This window comes from Rhinolophus sinicus, linkage group LG07, assembly GCF_036562045.2.
Source record: "Rhinolophus sinicus isolate RSC01 linkage group LG07, ASM3656204v1, whole genome shotgun sequence".
Taxonomy (NCBI): domain Eukaryota; kingdom Metazoa; phylum Chordata; class Mammalia; order Chiroptera; family Rhinolophidae; genus Rhinolophus; species Rhinolophus sinicus.
In genome coordinates this window covers 39,000,360-39,020,566 of record NC_133757.1, presented here as the reverse complement: position 1 = coordinate 39,020,566, position 20,207 = coordinate 39,000,360, and the positions used below count along the sequence as shown (strand labels likewise).

The 20,207-nt window shown below is 38.4% G+C and overlaps 1 protein-coding gene and 1 pseudogene across 3 annotated transcripts in view; both read right to left on the bottom strand.

Annotated features, from left to right (window-relative positions):
* Positions 1–20,207, bottom strand: part of BICC1 (BicC family RNA binding protein 1) — a 249,144-nt gene that overhangs the window by 113,189 nt on the left and 115,748 nt on the right. The window lies entirely within an intron of this gene.
* Positions 17,175–18,142, bottom strand: LOC109447371 (5-hydroxytryptamine receptor 3C; annotated as a pseudogene).

Here is a 20,207-nt window from a genome sequence, read left to right as displayed (position 1 = left end):
CATTTGTATTTCATTACAACTGATGAAAAGCCTCTAAACATGACATCACGGCATAAGGCTGCATTCCCATCATCATTCGCCTTGTCCAAAATGTCATTTTTGCCACAGTTCTTTCCCATATACATGCAGCCTTCCTGGCCAGCAGACTGGAGACCCAAATGTGCCAAAGTGCAAACACAAGTGAGGGAAGCAAGACTACAGCACAAAGGGGTAGACAGTAAAGAAAAAAAAAAACAATGGGATCACCAAAAAATGTTCATCCTTTGTTCTTCTCTACTTTATCACATGAATTAGACTAATGTTTACTTTCATTCAGTGAAAACAGAATTCACCAAATTGATAGCGAAAACAACTAAACAGATTAAATGGCAAAAATAGCAACTATCATATATTAATCACTTAAACTAAAGTAGAATAATATTTACTTATTAATATGGATTTAGAGTTAAGTAAACAAATGAATGGTGAAGACAATTAAACACATTAACCTGTGCAATTAACAGAAAGCACCTCTTCCCCCCTCAGTATTGGATATGCTCTAGGCCTAAGGCAAAATGGTTAACATGCTAACGTGCACCATACTTCATTTAATTCCCTTTATCACAGCATAAAAGGGCTTTCAGCAGCTGTTTCAGAGAGGCAGCTCACAGATGCATTTTGTGTATCCATTGCAAGATTTGTTGTGGGTTTTTTTTTTAAAGAAAACATGAGCCAACATTTTTTAATCTGGGAATTTCCCGCAGAAATTCAGATTCTGGTTCTCTGTAAAACTTGGCAGATTTAGCACCTGGAACCCACATCCCCACCTGGCCACACCTGGGTAGCACTGAGGAATAGACACCCTCTTCAGTCAGGCCCAGAAGGCTCTGAGCTGACCCCAGTCCACACTGGGTCTCTCACTTACCATTACCATCATGTTTGGATCACCTCACTTGCCATTTATCATGGTGTTTGCACTGCTGTAGAGAAATATTTCTCTACACCTGTGTCTCTATTAGAAATCACAAACCAAAGGAGGTCTTCACTCAGTCAAGGTATTGGCCTGGCTCTTAAAGTAGGTGAGCTTATTACCCCAACCCTTCAAGCCCCGGCCCCTGCCTCATCTCCCCCCATCTTACACTGTCCTTCTTAATGTGTTTCGTTGTCTTCACCATTAAATTATTTAGTTAACTCTAAATCCATATTTAAAAAGAAAATAGATATTACCCTCTTCAACATCCTCTCTCAAGCCATACTAGCCCCACCCCTACCCCAGAACAGGCCCAGCAGACACCCTGTTCAGGGCCTTTCTGTTTACTGTCACATCCCCAGCTGCCACCTTCTACAAATCCCCCACCCCCTTCTACTCTCGCATCACCCTCACCAGAATTCTCCTTCCCACCTCACTGTGTCTATTTCCCTCCTAACACTTACAATCTGAAATTTTCCTCTTTTCTGGGTTTACTTGGTCATAGTCTGTCTCTGTGAAATCAAAGCTCTCAACCCTGCACACAGCAAGCTCAGGATATAACTGGGTGAACGAATCTTCATAACACCCTTATGAAGTAGATTTCTGTATTCCTCACATAGGCTAGGAAGCAGCAGAGTGGATAAAAACCCCAGACTGCTTGCAAAGACCACACTTTTAACCACTATACTATATTGAAAATATGGCCCCAATCTGTTTTAAACGCATATATACAAATTTTAAATTTTGCTCTAGGAGCTATGCATACTAACTGCTTTGAACATCCTACAAATATTTATCAGAAGCCTACTTAGGTGCCACAAGTGCGGGGACCCACAGCTATGAATATTACATAATTCCTGGGGCCCACAAGCTTAGAATCAAGTCAGGTACACAGAGAAACATAAAAAGTAACTGCTTGACAATGGCTTGGGAGCTGGCACAGGATCTGCTCACTAGAGCAGCTCACAGCCCCTATCTTGAAAGGTCAGAGTAGGGAGGTAGTTATTAAGGGATCCCCAAAATGTAATCTGCAAAATCACTCAAGTGCTGAATGTCAAGTAAAAGTAAACTTATGAATGAGTTCATCAGTCCCCAAACAAGGGCAGGAAGGCCCAATGAAAAGGAACTTCTCATTGGTGACATTTTATCACCTATTAGTTCCAGCTACTATATGTACACGTATCATCAAAGTGACTACAAGTGACTTCAAAGTGACTCGTAAAATTAGATTCAGAATTTTCCTCTACGTTAGCTAAGACACCTGAAGAGATAAAAAAGAAAAAATGAGATCTTACTATAATACTCTTGGTGAAGAAACAGTAAGAAAATAATCTACAGTGTATACTTTTCTTTTTCTGAATTAAATAATTTGGCCATTTAACCCAGTAATTTATGTCAGGTGCCACAATTACAATACTATGATAGAGAAGCTTCCCTGTCAACATATGGTTGGAAGACAGAACTATCTGAAATCTTAATCATTTGCAGAACTTCCCAGAAATCAACCTGCATATGATCTCTTTTTATTAAATACCACTAGATTCTCCATGACAGAAAAATAACATTCCAGAGAAAACATCCTAGTAGGAGGCAATATCCATCAAGTCGAAATGCCTACTGTACACGCACTCCTTGTGAGACTCACACCACTCCAGTGTCTCTACTGTGCAATGAAGTGGTGGGACTCGGAACAATCCCCTTTCAACCTACCCACATCAACACTGCCTGTGAGGGAAAGAGAGGCTACCCCAACCTTAGGACCCCTAATTTAAAAACCAGAGTTCGATCTTCTATACTGCATAACCTCCCAAGTTCTAGGAGCCACAGTAAATGTCACACCTTAGAGAAAACAAATGACTAGTTATGGGAATTTGACACCTGTCGCAGACCTGTCCAATGTAACTAGGAAAAAAAGCAACTCCATTGAACAACATTTGTGGCCAGCCAATGCCAACCACACATGTCACTCACTAGGCTGCAGTCCCTCTAAGGCGCTCCAATTGGATGGCTTTGCTGACATCCTTTTACATGTTTGTTTATCATTATGTGTAATCGAGTCATTAAAGCAGGTGGCTCTACAGTCAAGGACCAGCTTTGCCACTAGCTATCACATTGGGCAAATAATTTTGATCAGCCTCACTTTTCTCCCTGTACAATTAATTATCGTACTTACTCATACAGTTGTTGTGAGGTTTTGATAAGAAAACATGTGGAAAACCCCAAGCAGAGAATGTGGCACATCCGGAGTGCTCCATAATATTGGCCCTTGTTGTGTTAATTATACATTGATTACTTTGGGTCTGTCCTGCATACTCCTAATACAACAGCAAACCAAACAGTGCTTCCTTCCAGCAGCTCACAGTCCAACAAGGGAGAAAACAAGTCAACTCACCATTATGTGCTAAGTTTCAGAACAGGGCAGGACAATATGAGAGTACACAGTGAGGATCCTAACCCAGTTGTGGGGAGTGAAGAAACGTTAGCTCAAGGAAATGCCTATTAATGCTGTGATGCAAGGAGAGAAAAAGTTGGCTAGCTAAAGAAAAGGGGGAGAAAGCGTCCCAGGCAGAAGAGGAGTGCATGCAGAAAGGTCTAGAAGGAGAGCAGGCAGGTACTCAGCAGAGCCTGAGGGTGATTTGGTGTAGCTGAGGTGCATCAAGGCTCACCTCACCCATCCAGGATGGGGAGTGTGTCTTCTCCGCTCTCCTACAGCTCTGTACATGAACATGCTCAATACAGAATTGAAGACATGACACCAAGCAAAGCCATCCTTGGCTTGGCTGTCACTTGCTACAAATGAGTCCTGAAAACCAGTGGAGTAACTACAAATAGGAAGGGGCCATACATACATCACTTTCAGGAGGTCAAAATTACCCCTAGGAAGTTATCAGTGAAGCTTTACAAACCATCATCTACAAAGACACCAAGTCAGTTCCTACAGCATAGCCACTGCGCACTGTTAGCTGGTTTTCGCCCCAGCCAGTTATGGGCGTGGTACAGTGTGAAGCAATCCCATGAGCAGGGCAAGGAAGAAGCACAGTTCTCGAGGAGAGTGCGTGGAAGCTGGCCCAGGAACCCCAGGACTGAAGCTGGACGGCGGAGCAGGGGGCTAAAGCACGAGGCTGAAGCATGGCCCCTGGGAGAAGAGGGATAAAGGTGGGGCCGCAGAGGCAGAAATCAGGGCACTAAGCAAGTCAGAGGCTCTGTATTAAGAAAGCTATGCTTTAAAAGATGTCCTAGATGGTCAAGACAAATACGGAGGTAAGTCAAGGTAGATAGGGCAACTGGAAAAGTTGAGGTCAGGAACCTGTGGCTGAAATCAAAAAAGCCACAAAACCTCTGAGAAGAAAACGACATCTTATGTCTTATGTCTCAAAAAAAAAAATACTAAAGTGAGTTGCAGCTGGCTTTTTTATTTTTTTAACCTTATTATGGCCTCCATTTTCACCTTCACAAAACCTGAGTTAAAAGAACCACTAATTTTAGATTGTTTTCTATAAAGATTAAAATAACACAAATATTTCAAAGACTTGTTTTTGGGTTTTGTTTTGTTTTTTCCAATAACAGTTGACACTCAATATTAGTTTCAGGTGCACAGTATAGTGGTTAGACATTTATATAACTTACAAAGTAATCTTCTTGAAAAGTCTAGTACCCTCCTGGCACCATACAGTGATTAGAATATTATTGTCTATATTCTCTATGCTGTACTTTGTATCCCCATGACTACTTTGTAACTACCAATTTGTACTTCTTAATCCCTTCAACTTTTTCACCCAGCATCCCCCAACCTCTTCATCTGGCAACCATCAGTTTCTCCCTATATCTATGAGTAAAGACTTGTTTTAACTCATAATTATGAATGCTGTATATTAATAATGCAACTAATGAATAAAGGTGAGAGGTAAAGCTGTGATTTCTCCTAGAGGCAAGGAAGAGCTAGAAAGATTAGAGGTGAGTTCCATATGTTTTTTAAAGATTTTTAATAAAATATAGCTAACATACAATATTATATTAGTTTCAGGTATACACCACAGTTATGCAACATTTATATATCTAAAGAATTGATCACCATGATAAATCCAGCAAACCATCTGACGTCGTACTATGCTATCACAATATTATTGACTATATTCCCTATGTTGTATACAAGGTCTGACAATTAAGTTCACAAACTTGTTACAACGATGTTGCTAATGTTTTTGATATCAGAGAGATTATTCATTATGAATTTGTACCAACTGGATAAACAGTTAACCAAGTTTACTATTTGGAAGTGCTGAAAAGGCTGTGTGAAAAAGTTAGATGACCTGAACTTTTCGCCAACAATTCATGGCCAACAATTCATCACGACTATGCACCAGCTCACACAGCACTGTCTGTTAGGGAGTTTTTAGCCAGTGAATAAATAACTGTATTGTGAACACCCTCCTTACTCACCTGATCTGGTCCCCAATGACTTCTTTCTTTACCCGAAGATAAAGGAAATATTGAAAGGAAGACATTTTTATGACATTCACAGTATCAAGGGAAATACGATGACAGCTCTGATGGCCATTCCAGAAAAAGAGTTCCAAATCTGCTTTGAAGGGTGAACTAGGTGCTGGCATTGGTGCATAGCTTCCCAAGGGAAGCACTTCAAAGGTGAGTGTAGTGATATTCAGCAATGAGATATGCACCATTTTTTCTAGGATGAGTTCACGAACTTAACTGTCCGACCTCATATTACAGCCTTATGACTCATTTGTTTTATACTTGGAAATGTGAACCTCTTATTCCCCTTCACCTTTATCCCCTGCTTTAAAAAAATTTCAATTACAGCTGACATCCAATATTATTTTATATTAATTTCAGGAGCACAGCATAGTGGTTAGATTTTTATATAATTTAAAAAGTGATCCCCTTAACTAGTCTAGTATCTACCTGGCAATATATACAGTTATGACCATATTTTTGACCATATTCCCTATGCTTTACTTAACATCCCCATGACTAGTTTGTAACTACCAATTTGTATTTTTTAATGCTTTCCTTTTTACTCAGCCCCCCAATTCCCCTCCCATCTATCATCCCGATAAATCTAGTTCCTATCTGACACCATACATAGTTATTACAATATTATTGACTATATTCCTTATGCTCTACTCTACATCCCCATGACTTTATAACAACCATTTTGTACTTCTTAATCTCTCTCCCTTTTTCACCCATTCCCAACACCCCTCCCATCTGGCAACCATCCAAATGTTCTCTGTATATATGAGCTTGTTTCTGTTTTATTTGTTTATTTAGTTCTTCAGATTCCACATATAAGCAAAATCACGTTGCATCTGTCTTTCGCTGATATACTTCACTCAGCACAATATCCTCCAGGTCCATCCATGCTGCCGCAGATGGCAAGAACCCATTCTCTTCCATGGCCGACCAATATTCCATTGTATATATGTACCACCTCCTATTTATCCATTCATCCATCAGTGGACACCAAGGCTGCCTCCACATCTTGGCCACTGTAAACAATCCTGCAATGACTATATGGATGCACATGTCCCCTCAAAATACCATTTTGAGTTTTTAGGATAAATACTCAGAAGTGAGATTACTGGGTCCTTCTTTGTCTCTTGTTACAGCCTTTATTTTAAAGTCTATTTTGTTTGGTATAAGTACTGCTACCCCAACTTTTTGTTTGTTTCCATTTTCATAAAATACCTTTTTCCCATCCCTTTACTTTCAGTCTCTGTGTGTCTGTCTATCTGAAGTAAGACTCTTCTATGCAGCATATACAATGTTTTCTTATCCACTCAACCACACTATGTTTTGATTGGAGCATTTAATCCATTTCCATTAAAAGTAATTTTTGATAGATATGTAGTTATTGCCATTTTATTCATATTATTTTTTTCTTCATCTTAAAGAAGTCTCTCTGAGATTCCTTGTAATACTGATTTGGTGGTGATGGACTCCATTAGCTTTTTCTTCCCTGGGAAATTCTTTATCTATCCTTTGATTCTAAGATAGCTTTGCTGAGTAGAGTAATCTTGGTTGTAGGTCCAAGATTCATCGCTTTGAATTTTTGTAACAATCCCTCTGGCCTGCAAAGTTTCTGTTGAGAAACAGCTGACAGTCTTATGGGAGCTTCCTTGTAGGTACTAACTGCTTTTCTCTTGCTGTTTTAAGATTCTTTGTCTTTAAGCTTTGGCATTTTAACTATGCTGTGTCTTGGTGGGTCTCTTTGGGTCCATCTTGTTTGGGACTCTGAACTTCTGGGCTTGTATATTTATTTCCTTAACCAGGTTAGGGAAGTTTTCTGTCATTATTTCTTCAAATGGGTTTTCAATTCCTTGCTCTCTCTCTTTTCCTCTTGGTATCCCTCTGATGCAAATGTTGGTGCACTTCATGTTGCCCCAGAGGCCCTTTAAACTATTCCCATTTTGGGGGATTCTTTTTCCTTTTTGCTGTTCTGTTTGGGTGTCTTCTGCTACCTTATCTTCCAAATCGCTGATTCAGTTCTCTGCATCATCTAATGTACTGTTGATTCCCTCTAATGTGTTCTTCATTTTAGTTATTGTAGTCTATTTCTGACTCATTCTTTTTCATGTTTTCTGTCTCCATTTTTATGCTTTTTATCTCTTTGTTGAAGTTCTCCCTGAGATCATTGAGCATCCATATAACCAGTGTTTTGAACTCTGTCTGGTAGATTGCTTGTCTCCATTTTGTTTAGTTCTTTTTCTGGAGCTTTATTCTGTTCTGTATATTAAAAGGGTACCTAATAAACATGGAATCCTATGTTCCTGTTTTGGTTTTACTTTCTGTGGGGAGTACCAGAGGGAAAGGTAGAAGGGAGATGAATGTTTACATAAGCTAGAATTTGGATTTTTTTTTTAATTGGAAGACAGTTCTATCGCTATTGAAAATATTTTTCATCACAGATTTACATGGAATTATTTAAATGATTTCACTTTCCTAAAATAACTTGCAAAATTAGAAAAATATAAACAAGTAATATCTAATCAAATTCCACATGTAGTTTCATCCATAATAAAAAATAATTTCCACTTATATTCTTCAATGCCCAAGTAATAGTAAATGTTTCCCATCTCCAAAAAATTCCAGATTAGCACACCATGTGGAAAGAGAACATATCAACCAATGTTCACTGTACTACACATTTTGCAAGTTTGCAGTAATTATAGGATAATATCTTACAGATGAAGGAAACCTTTGCCAAACCAACAACATTCAACTTATGTGCTTATTTCACCAAATTCTTCAATCCAGACGTAAAGTAAAAATCCACAGGTAAGTAATCAGCATCTCAGATCAACCCAAGACATGTCTATTTATGCTGACTTTACTTGAAATATTTATTCTTGGACCAGGAAAAGAACGTTGAACACTTTAACTTGACATTTATACTCTAAACTATTCAAAATTCATCATTTAAAATGGCTACCAGCTGGGAGCCATCTGCAGCCTACTTCTCCAAAAGACCAACTCATTTGAGCTCTATTTTTCTTGTATCAATACAGAAATAAGGTCTATCCTCATGTTGGAGGCTATTTAAAGTTACTTCATGTACTAATGGATTTGAGTCAATATGCTGCATTTCACCATAAAGGGAGCTAAGTGAGAAAACAGCCAACTAGAAAACACTGGAAAGTGGAGATGGGAAAGTAGTGAACTTTTTGCATGAGAGGGTGTCTAAAAGCTGAGGATGTTTATTTTGCTGAGACATTAGAGGACTGTTATATTTCATTTTAAATCCAAGAAATGCATCTCAATGATTCAGTTATTCATCATCTCCAGAACAATTCTCCATGTTTGTCTAGTACAGTTTTCATATATATTTCCCATGGACTCCTCACAATAGACTTGTAAATCAGATATGTGAAACCTATTTTACAAATGAGGAAATTAGGATTCAAAGAGGTTAAGCAGCAGATAGGTATGTAGCTAAGTCCAACTAGAATCTAAGTCACATAACTCCCTGGCGAGGACAATTTCTGCTTCACTTGGCTTATGAAGGAAGTGGGAGGCACCACCAACTTATGGGGAGGTCACTATGAAAGTTCAACTGCCCAGAACTCTGCCATGAACACTCAAGTAAGCAGCAGAGTGGTTACCCCTCAACACTCTATAACTGATTAATAACAAAGTGACTCAGAGGTCGTTCTAGCATGGTTCAATCCAAGGAACTATCCCCATCCCAATGTACATAAGGAAAATGTGCGAAGCATTTTGGTTTTCACAGTGACACAAAAGGGGTCACACTGGCACTCAGTGAGTAGGGCTACAGGTACTGAACCTCCAACAAAGGGCACAACAAATTACTCAAGATGTCCATACAGACAGTCCTGGCTTTGCACAGTTTTGAGATGCACAAATTTCAGGTAGTTACCACAGCTTCTTTACAACCACCAATCCACCCATACCCAAGTTTACATTCCAGTTACCAAAGTACACTAATTGTGAGTACCTGCGTCAAATGCAAATTCCACTGCCAGTTTTTTCAGGACATAAATTACTACCTACAGATGGTCACTTGCTCTGTGACCAATCATGTCACTTCTGTAAGTCTGTCAGTGATAACTCACTGCATATCTGTAATCAGTTCATGTACAGACAGCAAAGCAAGGATTTGTGCTTGACTTCTTGTCTCTCAGTGATGAAACCAAGCAATTTTACAAAAATGGATAATTGAAAGTGGACACTGGCCAACAGAAATAAAAGTGCAGCAAAGAAACAAAAAAAAATGATACCACTGGAAGTGAAATTTGAATCAAATGTCAATGAATATAGAATCAGTAGCTGACTGTGGGAATGTTGACACTGCCGCTGTTTGAAAGACTGCAGCCAGAGGAAACTTAGTAAAGACAAACTGATCGACACAAATAACAAAAGCAGTTGAGACAAAAAGGATTAAGATGCCCCAAAGGAATTGATGTCGGCAAAAACAACTTCACATTCAAGAAACTCTGGGAAATATTTCTGATTATAACAATTCACCAAGGCATAGAAAAGCTGTTCCTTCTGTACTATCAGTTATATACCCAAAAAAGCCAGCACTGTTCCAACTATTCTTGACAAGTATTTAACAAAGAAATGAAACAGGTTAATTCTTAATATTTCTAACATTTAAATATAGTGCACTAAATTTTTTTCGTTTTCCTATATATTTATGACTGATAGACAAATTTTGAGTGTTTTGACAAAAATCTTTTAAAGATTGATCATTCCATTTTCCCATTGATGACTAAAAGCACTTTCAGTTTCAGCTTGCATGGTCATTTTTATGGTCCCAGATTTCTATTCAAGGTGAAGAGTACCTTTTATGGCCCATTGAGAATCACTGACAAGGGGTTTCAAGCTGTTCCACACTCTAGACAGGCTTAGCTAATGTATTTCAAAAAGTTCAGAGGACTCCCACTTATCAATCAAAACCTAGTTCAAATGTGCCCTCCACTATGAAAACTCCTCCAACACTCCCAGAGTCACCTTTCTTTTGCCCCTCTCCATTCTCACTTTGTTATGGCAACATTATAGTGCTTATCGCTTTACTTCTTTTATCAACCCCACCAATGAGTTGGGCTCCTGGTGGCTAACAACTGTATCTTGTTCATTTTTAATATTAGAATCTAGCTTAGGATCTCCATCAGCATAGTTAAAGTAAGTAACAGTGAGGAGGTGATAACATGATGGGGACAGAAGAGGCAACAATTACATAGGACTTCCCAATCACATGGCACTTTGTGTATCATAGAGTACAGCTGCCCCATCTATAAAATTTCCTTTAACTCAAAAAAAATGGTATTTTTGAGGATCCTACTTATCAGAATAAATGAACTAAGTGAATATTCATTAAATGAGAGTAAATTCTAAATCACTGACAGAAATAATTTTCCCAGGGTATATCTTCATTATAAAAGAGAAAGAAACTCTCCAACCAAAAACTGTGAAGTGGTGGGATAAGTACGGTGAGTAGCTAGCTGGGCAAAGGATGGGCTATGGAAAGTGGGAACCCTAAGCTGTGACATTTCTGCTCCAGCGTATGGCTGGCACAGACTCAGGGGAGGGGGCCACACCTATTTTAAAAGATGAGCCAGATTTTTTAGTTAAATCTCCTGATTTCCAAATGTTGGCATCTATTTCAATCATGTAAAAAATACTTTGTGAGCCAAAGAAAGAATGGACTCCATTTTTTGACCTGTGCTCCAAACCAAAGAGAATTTTCATCAGGTATGGTTGGGTTATTCGTGATGCCCTAGAATGTTAGTGAAGAACAGGTTTCTTGGTTCCTCTGGGACAGAAGGATCTGTGACTCTTAAGGCTATTAGATTTTCCAAGTTTCACTCTATTACAATTCCTCAGAAGAATTAACCAGACCTCTTGTCTGACATTTTGGGTAGTTATAAAGAGATTTATTAAACTTGAACTGTCTGAGTATAACTTCAGTATAACTTGAGTGTAACAGTGTAATAGTGCGTAACTTGGAGAAAACTGTAATAGTATTGGTATCTTTAACAAAATCAAGTTACTAAAACTTGATTGCAATTTTCTAGCCTCAAATTTTCCATAAGCCTAGTTACTCTACATGAATTCACGTTATATGCTTCTTCAGGTAATACATTCTACCATCTTAATCTTCTTAAAGCTACCGTGTTTCCCCGAAAATAAGACCTAGTGGGACAATCAGCTCTAATGCGTCTTTTGGAGCAAAAATTAATATAAGATCCAGTATTATATTATATTATATTATATTATATTATATTATATTATATTATATTATAAAGACCGGGTCTTATATTAATTTTTGCTCCAAAAGACACTGATTGTCCGACTAGGTCTTATTCTCAGGGAAACACAGTAACAATCCTTCTTAGCTCAATAAGCCCCAGTGGCATTGATGCTGGTGAGTAACGACAGATCAGCACAATAGCAGATCTATAACAACGTTCAAGTAATCAAAAAAAGATAAAATTCTACACAGGCTATATTGGGTGAGTAGGCAAGAAGTGACTATTACGTTCGAGAAAAGTTTGTTCCAAAGAAAACCAAATACGTAATAAAAAGAGGTATATATTGGTTATGCCACTGAAACAACTCTAAACATCAGTGGATGAACACAACAAAAGTTTATTTCTCTCTCACGTTGCATTTCTTGCATGAGTCAGCAAGGGGCTTGGCTCTGCACAGGCATTCAGGGACGCAAGCTGATAGAGGCCCTTCCATTTCCTAGCTGCCCACGTGAAATCTATGGCCTCCTCAGTCTCCAACAGAAAGAATCCTACATCAATCTTTTACTGCCTTGGCCTGGAAGAAAAACACACAACCTCCTTCACAACCCATAGGCCATGGCTAACCACATAGCTCTGCCGATTAAAAGGGGGCTGGGTCATGCAGGGGATAATTAGTACATTTGGGGGACATTCCTGCCTCTGCCAGATGGTTCTTTAAAACTTCAGCGTGAGTTAGTTGAAGAACTTATTCCAAAGTAAAACCTCCCCCATGCTTCTTTCAGAATCCAGACTCACACCTGTAACGCTGACATCCCACCAACTCCTTAGACATGTTTAAACTGAACACAATCTTCTCCACACAACTGGATATTGTAAGTTGTCTACCCAGGATCTAGGAATCAACCCAATTATCTAAGAGTGATGCCATTCTCAATGCCAGAAATTGGTCCAAGAATCGCCAGGTTCTGCAAGGCCTAAATTACTGGGAAAGCCAACAACAGCTACCCAATTGTTTAGTGATGGACAGGATTTCTGGGCACTTTATTTTCAAAAGAGTTGGAATCTTCTGGGAGAATGACCTGCTGTCCTTTGAGGGACCTGAAGATGGAATCATTTCCCTTTCATAGAATCAGGCATCTAAGTCGGGAGTCCCTGACAAAGTCTATAGGAGCCAGGCAAGGAACAGTTAGGAATGAATGGGCACCATGCATACTTTTTATTCAAACACACGATCCACAGAAGAAAAACAAAAACAGACACACAAAAAAAGTATTCATTTCCCCAAATAAACACACCTTTTCTCTCTTTCTTAGAATTTACTGCCCCCTTCACTCATATTTCCCCTTGACCTATAGATGTGATTACAAGAAGAAATTTTTTTACTCCACCGTGAGAAAACCAACAGTACAACAACAAGGATAAATGGTAATGGACACCTGACCTCAGTGTGAGGAAAATACAAAGTGGTAGAGGGTGCAGCTAACAGGAGGACACCTGTCCTGCCCAAGGTTGCCACCACTAGCTCCAACTAGCATGTATGGAAGCTGGCCCCAAAGTAGCCAGGCCTTTCAGATTTTTCAAGAAATGCTACCAAACCAGATTGGTATGCAAAATCTATTAATTTTTAAGTGTCGGCAGCTAAATAAACTTATTTCAAAATCACTATTCAGATGAATACAATATGGCCTAAACAAAACTTGTATGTCAAGTACAACCAGCAACTATTCATTTATTCTGTTTACCTGAGACTGGTTCAAAGAAATACAACAGGAATATGGTAATACTCAAAAGAGTAAGTACATGGTGCTTCTATCAGAATCAGTAAATTTTGTGCCCCAGGCATTTTACAACTAGCTGAGCTTTGATCTTAGGAAGAAGGAATTGCTACACAGCCCAGCACCTGACTCTGGCAAACTGAGGCCAATTAAGTCTACCCCCAAGGTTGTTTGTGAATCCCTTGCACATGGCAGAAATGTAAAAACCACTAAACTTTCCTGAATTAATGTTGGAAATCACTCCTTCCAAGAGGATGCCAGAAAGTGTTACCCTATTGAATCTGGTACTGCATGGTAGAAAATATCCACTGTATTCTAAAAGTACTCTTCTGCAAAAGTAATATTAAATCTCTCTGATGTAGGAAAAAAGTGTGGACCCCATAAAAAATTATGAGTAATATTTAAAGAATTTATGTATTTCAAAAGTAAATTTAATTGATTATGAAAATTTCCAAAGAAGCTACTCTGGAGGCCTAAGTGCACTAACGATGTCACAAGGGAGAGTTGGAAAGACAAAGACGCAGATGTACTAAGATTTCATTAATCCGCAACAGTGCACAATTGGATTTGGCAATATTTCAGATGTCTACATGTGATTCTTAGAGTAAACATTTCAAAAGTTTTTCCCTTGTGAATTTTTAGGTTGTTAACATCTAAAGGAGAATCCAATTATAAAACACTGTAAAGTTCCTAAATTCTGGTTTCAAAAAATTAAGATTCTCTCACGACATCCTCATTTTCCAGCACCTATTTATATCTGAGAAAATGACATATAATTAGCCTGAATTATGAAACATGAACTAGTCAAGTATAGTTTTACCACTATGCATTCATTTACAAAACCAGATGAGTGCGAGACACTATGTTCAATCAGTGGGAAACAACGATGGAAATTGTTCTCATAAAGCTGACGGTACATAGTCAGGGAAACGATCATCCGATGAATCTTTACGAATGCATAATTGCAAAGCCTAAGAAGTTATATGAAAGAAACTTCCAAGTTGCGATGATATTATCTAACAGAGAGATGTCATGTAGTCTATTAATCAGAGAAGACTACCTTGAAAGGGTGAGCTGCAATATGAAACAGGTTACATCAAAGGAGGTAACACAAATCATGCCAGGGAGAGGCATCAGCATTTATTCATTTACAAACATTTACCATATACCAAATATGTGCCAGATACTGTGTTCCATACTAGGCATGTAAAACGGCCCCTGACAACATCTACAAAAGTGAACAAATAAAAAAATAAAATAAACCGACTAGGGGAAATGAAGAAAAGGTAGTGGGGAAGAGATCATTTTTTAAAAGTGGGGGAGGGGTTAAAAAAGAACAGGATATTCTGAGTCAGAACAACTGTAATTGTAGAGTGTAAGCAATAGATATGTGGTATTCCCTGCATAATTCTTTCAACTTTTCTGTATTTTGACAGTAAAATGTTAGAAAAGCCTTATGGAACTAAACTGCACTTTTTTAAAAGCAGTAACTAAAACTTTACAATAATATAGATGAACGCATGTCTACTACTAAGGGATTTATACCCAATTCAATCACCAAAAAAGCCTAATATTTTAATGCCATTTGAAATCATTATCAAGAACCCAAAATATGTACTTGTGTACTTGGCAGAAAAAGAGTTAAATAGAAATATTTTAACACATTTTAAGCAATGTAACCATGATAATTGACTTGATCTTAGCCAAAAGTCTGAGAAGCTTTTGGCTTCTCAGGGGGGGAAAAAAAGATGGGGGAAATTCCAGCTAATACAGGAAAAATAATGATCCTTCTGAATTAGGTAACATTTTAAGAGTACTGTTTTCTTTCTTTTCATACTCTGGTAGCTCTTTAGGACCCATTTAATAAGTAGATAATTATTACTAGCATACCAAGGGTCACAGTATGTTACTCATTAATGTGTTTTTAAATATTTCCCTAGGAATACTGTTTATATCCTTAATTTCCATGATCAAACATATTTTTTTACTTAAAGAACACCCCCTAGGTCTTTCTTTGCAAACATTAGAAACTATAAAAATAGCAAAGGCTTAGTTAAATTTTACTAAATATTTATCTTCAAAACAAAGGCAAATTGTCCCCCCTCCTTTTTTTTCTTTTCTGCAAAGGGATTCTTGAGGGGTGATTCAGTCAAGGAAGCATTCCAGGAACCTGAGTCCTGAGGAATCAGGCAGAACCCCCAGGGGGACTGAGCAGAGCTGATGGCATGCAGGGGCAAGGACCTAACTTTTGTAGGGCACAGGGCACTGGCCAGGTCTGGTCCAAAACAGCACCAGGTATCGGCAGAAAAACAGACACGTAGACCAATGGAATAGAACTGAGAACCCAGAAATAAAACCATAAATATGGACAGATAATTTTTGACAAAGAAGCAAAAAAACATACCATATAGAAAAGACAGCCTCTTCAATAAATGGTTCTGTGGTTCTGGGAGAATTGGAAAGCCACATGCAAAAGAATGAAACTGGACTGCTATCTGTCACCATGTACCAAAATTAATTCAAAATGGATCACAGACTTAAGCATAAGACCTGAAACAATAAACTGCAAAGAAGAAAACATAGGTACAAAACTTATGGACCTTGGGTTCAAAGAGCACTTTATGAATTTGACTCCAAAGGCAAGGGACGTAAAAGCTAAAATAAATGAATGGGACTATATCAAATTTAAAAGCTTCTGCACAGCAAAAGAAACCATCAACAAAATAAAGAGGCAACCAACTGAATGGGAGAAGATTTTTGCAAACAGTGCCTCCGATAAGGGGCTAATATCCAAAATATACAAGGAACTCATGAAACTCAACAACAAAAAACAACCCAATTGAAAAATAGGCAGAGGACCTCAAGAGACATTTCTCCAAAGAGGACATACAAATGGCAAATAGACATATGAAAAAATGCTCAACATCACTAATCATCAGAGAAATGCAAATAAAAACCACAATGAGATATCACCTCAGCCCAGTTAGAATGGCTATCATCAATAAGACAAATAGTAACAAGTGTTGGAGAGGCTGTGGAGAAAAAGAAACCCTCATACACTGTTGGTGGAAATGCAGACTGGTGCAGTCATTTCGGAAGGCAGTGTGGAGGTTCCTCAAAAAATTACGAATAGAATTACCGTATGACCCAGCAATCCCTCTCCTGGGTATCTACCCAAAAAATCTGAAAACATTTATACATAAAGACAAGTGTGCTCCAATGTTCATTGCAGCTTTGTTTACGGTGGCCAAGACATGGAAACAACCAAAATGTCCTTCAATAGATGAATGGATAAAGAAGTTGTGGTATATATACACAATGGAATACTATTCAGTGGTAAGAAAAGATGAAATAGGAACATTTGTGACAACATGGATGGATCTTGAGATTATAATGCTAAGCGAAATAAGTCAGACAGAGAAAGCAGAGAACCATATGATTTCACTGATATGTGGTATATAAAGCAAAAACAACAAAAGAACAAGACAAACAAATGAGAAACAAAAACTCAGACACAGACAATAGTTTAGTGGTTACCAGAGGGTAAGGGGGGTGGGGGGTGGGAGATGAGGGTAAGGGGGATCAAATATATGGTGATGGAAGGAGAACTGACTCTGGGTGATGAACACACAATGGGATTTATAGATGATGTAATACAGAGTTGTACACCTGAAATCTATGTAACTTTACTAACAATTGTCACCCAAATAAATTTTAATTAAAAACAAAACAAAAAACGGCACCAGGGTTAAAAACAAGGTGGTAGCCTAGTTGTGTGGGTGGGAGTCGGATAGGCATGAGAGCCTGACTGGTTTGCAAAAGCAAGAGAAGCTCCAGACGGAGGTTTGTGGGTGGGTATCGGCTAAGGTGTTCCAGAGGACAATGACTATAGTGATGGAGGAGGCCATGGGGACCAGGGTGTCTGTCGTGTGGCTCTACTGCACCCAGAGCTGGGATTCAGTCATTCATCTTGAGCAGAAATATAGTGCAGCAGCAGAAGTATCATCCTGAATTGGGCATGATTCTCACTTTCTGCCAGCAGGTAAAAGGTGAGGTCACTGATGGCTACCAGAAAGACACTAGGGACCAGAAGGTTTGTCACATAGAAGCTGGGACCGTGCCTGATGGCCACCTGTTTAGATGAAAGAACTGAAGTGAGCGTGCAGTTGTGTTCATCCAAGGGGAAACAGAAGATGCCAGGTGACAGATGCTGACCACCCTCCTTGGTTAATCATATCTAATGTGACCTTCACTGTTGACATAAGCCATAGACCTAAAGGTGCCTGATCCACATCCATGAACTCCTTGAGGAAGCGATCTGGAAGCCATAGGTTTTCAATTGCCATGCTGAGCCTCCTGATGCCCCCATATTCCACTGCATTCCACCTGATGAATGGATTATACCAAATCGTATTTAGCCACAAGAACAAGGCCATCAGTGAAGCTGTGCATCCACTTCCAGGATGGCAGACAGGGTAAAGGACATGTTGACATAAGTGGGGATACTGGAGTTGATGGCTGGACAGCAGCCTTTCTTTCAAACACTGCTTGACAACAGGCTCTACCCCATGTTGGTCAAAGACAGTGTGACTAATAGTAAAAATGTCTCCTCATCCATGAAGCAGCAGGTGGAAAATGAGGCAGAGAAGGAACCCTTCCCTGGGGAGCCAACCTCTTTCCATCTTCCTCTCCTTCGCTCTTCTCTGGAGACAGTGATGAGTGTGGACCTTAACAGACCACAGGCCACATCTGAAGCCTTAACTCAAATTGTCTTTTTAATTAAAACTGATAAACGGTATTTTCAAAACTGACTACAAATTAAAATGTTCATTATCAACTCTCATGCATTCATTCAACCAGTACTTAGCTTATTATATGGCAAACACTACTATAGACACTATATAAGAAAAACGTTTTCATTTAGCACGCAAGTATTTTAATTACATATTCATATACACTACTTGGGAAACTATATTTTACTACTCATTTTCAGCACATGAAGTTTTGAATATATAGTCTGGTGAATATTCTAAGACAAGTAGCTTTCCTTATTGCACATGCTATCAGCTTGGACTTTTACTATAAAAGAAACTTTTTACAATTCTTTTAAACTCTGAAAAGAGAAAGGTTTATTAATCCCTCAAGTAAACATCTGGACACTATCTCTTCTTAGAGCCCCACTGTTAAAGGAAAAAGAAATAGTTAAGTGAACCCAAGGCTGGTCCTAAGTCCTCAAGTTTCTAAATTCTTCTTCAGTCTGATCAGGAAAAATGTTAAACTAGGTACACCCACCAGTTTTAGAGAGGACAGAGAAATCTTGTTTTAGAAGTTGACATGCTGTCATTGGCCCGAAGCAAAGTGCTTTCAATAAATGTGGTAAACAAACACCAGAACTCATCAATAAAATGTCATCAATAAAACTGAGTTTCCCCATATAAGAGAATGTCGAATTACACACTTCACCCATTTAAATTGATGCAATCCTTGGAACATGTGTTCAGTAAAAGGACAAAAAAAACTAGTATAAATCTCAAATGTGACTATTGGGATACAGGCTGTCATGGCAAAGCAAAATTTTGAGAGTTTTTTCAACCATAGTCAGACCTACACGTGAGATTCAGAATGCTGTGAATTCATCGAGAACCAAATGGGGTGGAAAATGTAAGTTTTCAACTTTATTGATATTTTCCCTTTCTTTTATAAGGTCATTCAGTGAGGATCAAAAGCACACACAAGAGGAATTCACAAAAGAAAGGGCAAGAAAAAGTCTTCAAAACTTCTTTTTGAATAAATGGGTGTACCTGACCCAAGGCAAAACACATTGACTGACATCAAAGCATCTAAATATGATGTAAAACTTCTATTTTTTTAAGCTAAAATAAATTCAGGGAATCTTCCAAAAGAATTTTTACTTCCAGTCTGCACCCTGTGTATCGTGTTAAGAAGTGGAAGACCGTAAAATACTTAATTCTGTATTTATTGCCAATTTCTTATTTATTATGTTCACAGAAAAAGTAATTTCCAGTAAGCTAAGATGAGACAAACGGGGAAAAAACATTTATTGAGCACCTGGTATCCATCAGCACTTCATAAACACATATACGTGATCTCCACTTCATCCCTATAACCTTATAAAGCACGCAAATCCCCCTGTGACACTGGAAAAGAAAGTTTAGCGAGATTAAAGAACTAGCTTAGGATCATGTAGCTATGAGAGCCTCTTTTAGTCCTGGCTTTGCCATTAACTAGCTCTCTACCACTCCAGTGCCTCAGATGCAAAAATAAAAAGGCTCAACTAAACATTTCAATTACATTAAAAGGTGAATTTGATACCTTAAGGACTGATGATGAATGGTCAGAACTATTTCTCCCCCTCCACCTCTAAACTGTCTTCCTTGCCTTTACCCAAAGTCACTGTCTTTTAACCCATCCCATAAGATGGTAGGAAAAGAAGATGCCACACACATCACAGAAAAAGAGTACTTAAAAGCTTTGCTTTGATTCTTGATCACATATCTAATTTTTAAAGGAAAATAAATCTTGAGCAGACAAGTTATAACTACTTCCTACAATTAGAGTATTAGAGAATTCCTCTTGATGCTATAATTTTGTTAATGATTACAGTGAAAAAATGAAAACATCATAAAATTCCCTCAAATGCCTTGCATCTTCACTGAAAAAAAAAAAAAGAATCATTATTGTATCCTCATACTAAGAAGTTTGGTAAAGAAGCATCATTAATAACTA